Source organism: Oculina patagonica, unplaced genomic scaffold, assembly GCF_052425735.1.
Source record: "Oculina patagonica isolate OP01 unplaced genomic scaffold, crgOcupat unplaced36, whole genome shotgun sequence".
Taxonomy (NCBI): Eukaryota; Metazoa; Cnidaria; class Anthozoa; order Scleractinia; family Oculinidae; genus Oculina; species Oculina patagonica.
The window spans coordinates 26,869-32,628 of NW_027558211.1; positions in this window are offsets into that span (position 1 = coordinate 26,869).

Sequence of the window (5,760 nt, forward strand, 5' to 3'; positions counted from 1 at the left end):
CTCATTTTGGGTTTTATTCAGGGATCATTAGGAATTTTAATATTTAACTAGTTGCCAGAAGTATCAGAGGGCTAGTATGTTTAACCGAGCTAGCATTTTAAGAAAGACCTACCCTGGTTTAAGAGGTTTTTCTGGCCCGAATTATATGTAGGACGAATGATGAAAAGTTTTGTACAAGCCTGAGTTAAACGACCTCCTGGACAGAAAATTTTTTAGGCTAAAGTTAAAAAATTCATTTCTGGCACATTCCTGATCTTCATTCGTGCTTTTTTCTTGTTGGTTGGTTTGTAATTTTTAGTCTTAAAACTTCTCTTAGTTCCTTGCCCCCGGGTGGGGGATAGGGCCGGACATCAATGCTCGCCAACTGTCCCTATTCTTGGCCACAGCTGCTGCTGCAGCCCACGATTTTAGTCCCAGCTCAGCGCGTTCCTTCTCCACCGTTCTCCGCCATGTTTCCCTTGGCCGTCCTCTGCTTCTTTTTAAGTGTTGACAGCTTTTTCTGCAGGCAACCGCTATCAAACCGCATGTTCACACGTTCGTTTTTCCTTGGTTTGACGAATCTTTGTTTACAATATTTTTCCCTATGTTGTTACCCACAATTGACCACTTCGGCTTTAGACTTTCACGTCAGTAGTGTCACGCAGTGTCACGTGACTTTTTTGGTAACCAAAGACCGAAAGTTCGGACATCTGTCGAACATACTTGTATAGTGGGTAGTGTACAAGCAGAATGGCCACGACTAAAAGATGTGCTTATTTTGCTTGTAAAAACAATTCCCGATATCCTGAATCCTGGGTAAGAAACGTTAACGGCGATTAAGTCAAGTTCTTCCATTTTTCTAGACGGCAACTAGACAGAACGAGAGAAGGTAAAAAGTGGACAAGGGCATGCCATGGCGATTTGATACTCGTTCGTATGTGTACAATGCAAAGGATAGTTAGTTTGTAGTCTACATTTTGTCGGTGGAAATGGTCCAGCAAAAGAGGGATCCTAAACCTATAACTGCTGTTGCTAGTAAAGAAAGGGTACGTTCGTCCGTTTAATGTCATCAATCGCAGCGATAAAGATATAATTTTCAACCCGTGGTCCATTGCTGTTGTTGTTTAAGTTACTCGTAAAATTATTTTTTTACCGTTTCTTGACAACACCCCTCTGTAACAGACCTGGTGACACCTGATTTTCCACCAGGTTTTCAACCAAAATCGACCAGGGAAGTAAAAAATCCACCAGGTTGATTACTTACTTTTTGTATGCAATAAACTTAGCGGGGTAATCGTGCACAATTTTCCGCACCGATGTCGCCTAACGGCTGTAGATGACACCGTCGTTTTTTTCGCATTGTACGTAAACAACTGAAGTAATATACTCTTTGTATCCTGCTCTTAGACGGAGAAAAGTGGCAAAGGAAAAACAGAATCGAATAAAGGCATCGGACTTAATTTCTCTTATAACAAGTCCTTTTAGGCTTTCGCGTTATACGGCAAACGGGCCGTTTTGCGATCCCCGAGCGTTCTTTGTATCGAACAGTGCATTACAGCCACTAGATCCGCAATGGGTCAAATTTAGCAAATCATTGTCACAATGAGCCAATGAGTATAATCATACTATTGACACTGTCAGTTTGCACTTGGACTTGAAGCAGTCGTGTTATATTCCTGAAATCCTCTGAAATTCTCGCACGTTTTTGTCCATCAGAGATCATACACGGCACGCAATGCATGCAGAAGCGATGACGAATAGAAGAACAAATTCCGCCGACCGCCTTATGATATAAGGCGATGGACTGACGTTGTCGCCTTAAAATGATTCCTTTAGATGCATGTTACTTTTACAGTTCTTAGCAGGCCTGTAGGCAGGATTTAAAACGACGGTTCTTCAGAGCGCCAAAGATCTGAAAGATGCAACCGTGTGAATGCCGAAGATGTAAGCTACTACTGGGGGTCCAGGGGGCATGCCTCCCCGGGAAATTTTGAAAATTAGACAGGCCGAAATCACATTTTGTGCGTTTTGAAGGGAGTTTCATAGGCAACTAGGCAGCTTAAAGTAAACTTAAAAAACACGATTATTTCTAGTCCTTTTCAGTTAAAATCAAAGCTCCTTATTTTTGGAAGGGGAACGCGCTTCACCAGGCAACCAACCTTGCGCTTGACGGATTACACCACCAAAACATACATTTACGACTTAAATTCCTAAACCGCGTGTTGAAGGATATTCAGACAGATATTCGATATGTTTCAAAAACAAATTGGGAGAACGTTTCGCGGGATCATTTTCTCGACTCCCTAGTCCCTAGTTTGAACGTCTCTCAAGCCCTGCTAATCTGACTACAAGTTTAATTACTTTTCCAGAAGGTAAATGACATAAATATTTATTATCAAAAGAGCCTAGCCTAACACCAAGAGACAGATCCAGAGGTTGTCTCGCACGGGCGCGCCTAAATTTAAACGGTCCGTTTACCATTAAAATTGCAAAATGTTAAAAATGCCGGCCCTTATTCGTTGATCCATTTTCAGTAGGTTATAGCATAAAGACGTCAAAATAGAAAACCGTTTGCTTATATCTTTTACAGGTCGAATAAATTGTCTCTTTTTTCGGATTAAGCGAGCAATTACAAATACGTTTTAATGACTGCAGTCATCGGCATCAATAGTTTCATGCAGGCGAAAGCTACACAAAGTAATATTTAGACAGTACTTACAATTTAAGGCAGCTTAATTAAAATTTACCGTCATACGCCACTTGAATGATCTTGAATGTACTTGAATAACTTGCGTATTTTTTACATCACATTGTGCTGGCGGGCTGCAAAGTTTAACACGATATTTTTTACATCAAACGCCTCTCAAACTGCTCAAGGCTACTAAATCGACGAAAAAAGGCCGTTTAATACTCACCAAGAATTATTTCGGTCAAGCTGATTATCCTCTGCGTAGTTATTCGATAAAACGCTGTAGAAAGCCGGGTCAAAAATACTTCCACACATTTGTTTTGGGCCGCGCGCGCTGTTCAAATCGCTCTGAATCATTCACAAGCTCGTATTACATACAGAAAAGGAAACAGATCTGTTTTGTCTCTTCAGTGATGTGCTTGACAACGGAACAAGCGACAAAAACAATAGAAAAAAGTTAACAATTACCTTTTGCTATATTTACATCAAGTTATAGTCAATTATTAAATTATCTTTTTGCCGCGCGTCGTTTTCTTCTGTTTATTAAAGCCAGCAGAAAGATTTTGGTTGATTTTTCCTGACCAGGTAAACAAAATTCTTCACCAGGGAGAAATAAAATTGACCAGGGATTTTTCAGATATTCACCAGGGACCAGGGAGGTCAAATTTCCACCAGGGAGGGCAAAATAACCCACCAGGTCGGGTTTCACCAGGTCTGTTACAGAGGGGTGTTTGACATTCCGTCAGTGAAATTCGTCAAGCAAATTCAAAGCTAACTTTTGTACCGTCTAAAACTTCTAACGAATGCGTAAATGCCGTCGCTTTTATGTCATAAATCACAGCGATAAAAATATAATTTTCAACCCGTGGTCCGTTGATGTCGTGTTTATGTTCTTCGTAAATTATTTTTTACCGTTCGTTGACAATCCATCAATGAAAGTCATTCAACCAAATTTTTAAAAAGCTTGTCTTCGAACTTTCTAAAACTCTAAATGAATGCGTAAATGCCGACCCTTTTATATGCAATCACGGCCGATAAATTATCATATTCAATCCGCGTTCTATTGCTGTTGTTTGCACTACGTTCGCTTGAAAAACGTTGTTTTCTTCGCAGTCACTGAATCAATTACGACCGTGAAAAAATAATAAGAGTTGTGCATAAGCATCAACAGGGTTTTAGCCACTGATCGTTCAAGGTAAATTTTCTTGCTTTTATTTTTGTCTCGTTAACAAGATATTTCGTTTACGATTGAGTCGCGACACCATGGCATGGCATGGCGGTATAAATTCAAACGACAGTGCCATAAAGCATAAATAGACGAACTCACTCTTTCTTTACCAGCAACAACAGATAAAGGAACAGAATCACTCTTTGTTGGACCATTTCCACCGACAAAATGTAGACTACAAACTAACTATCCTTTGTACACATACGAACGAGTATCAAATCGCCATGACATGCCGGTCAGTGTACCTTCCGTCCATTCCATTTCTATAAAAATCAAAAATTGAAAAATGAAAAATGGATTTCATCTTTTTTGATTTTTGAATTCAACAAAAATCAAAATTGAATGTCTGTTTTCAAATTTTGACATTTGACATGGAAATAAAAATTAAAAATGGTTTTGCTATTTCGATTTTCTTATTTTCCAACTAAATGAAAATCGAAAATTACCACCCTTTTTCCAAAAATCTATCGACTTTAAGAACAGAAATTCTAGTTTTCGATATCCTTTTTCGATGTTATGGATCCAAAAGATAAGGTATCGCGACTGGAAAATCGCAAATCAAAATCGCATTTCACTTTTCGTACGTCTTCGATGAAAATTGAAAATCGAAAATTGACAAAAGTACCATGTGGGGAGGGGTGGGTAGACTGTCGACATGCCAGGCTGGGTTACTAAGGTAAAGATGGCGGCCAAGGACTCCTCCAAAAAATTTTGCGCGAAGTTATAAGATCTTATGAGACCTCCAGTGTATGGCCACAGGTTAAAAATGTTTTCAGATGCACTGTACCGAGTTGGTCAGTTTGCAGGGATATTTCTGGAGACTTATGACTATCTTGAATAAAGCTACGAACGACCGAGTCGGTGAGTTTGTGAAGTGCTCTGTTATGTTTATGAACGAGGCGGGGGCAATGGACGTGTATATAATAAATTTATAATGCTTAAAAAAATCATGTAATTAAGCGTTGTTCTTGTCTTCGTTCAATACTACTGTCTAAAAATGTTGTCCCTAGCTGTTTTATCTTGGCGATTTGGCGTGAACTTATGTACTTTAATGGAAGATAGAAAGAAGAAGGGTTCAAACTATAATAATTTTGTATATGATTATCACGACTATTTGGAAGCACTCCATATCAGCTTAGCTGCTCAGAGTTGACTAGGCAATGGGTTCCCATTTTTCCCTGCAGCTTCTTTGAGAACTGATTTTCAATAACAAAAACAAAAATACAAGGTCTGCGAGGGCCTCCCAGGAGGAGGGGGGGGGGGTGGACAAAATGCAACAAAATGTTCCTTGTGTTCCCCTGTACCCTTAAAGTTTTTATTCGATTTTGGTGTTCTCTGTCCCCTGAAATTGCTTTTGTTCCCGTGTTCCCAGCCATATATTTATTTTGTTCCCACGTTCCCAAAAGTTGATAAAAAAAATTTGCCATGTTCTCTTGTTCCCTAAAACCCCTGGGAGGCCCTCGTTTGTTTCATAATAATTTCGTTTTATTTACCTTAAAACTAAAACTGACAAGCTGGAACCAGTATAACACTTCTTTGAAGCAATAGACGTTTGAAATACAACATGTGCTTTGGGCAGACCAGCCTTACTGAGCTGAGATCTACCTCGCCGGGCAACAGAATCAGACGATAGTATTCAAGTGTTTTCCACACACAACACTGAAAGATTGGATCTTTGAATAGGTATACAGTCGAAGCTCTCTTAACGGACACTCTCGTAAGCGGACAGCTCTATTTACGGTCGCCTTGTTTGAAACCCCGTTTCAACTCCCATACAAACTCTGTATTTTTACATTCTCGTAAGCAGACATTCCCGTAAGCGGCCGCGGACACTTTCACAGACTACGAATTAGACTTTTTCTTT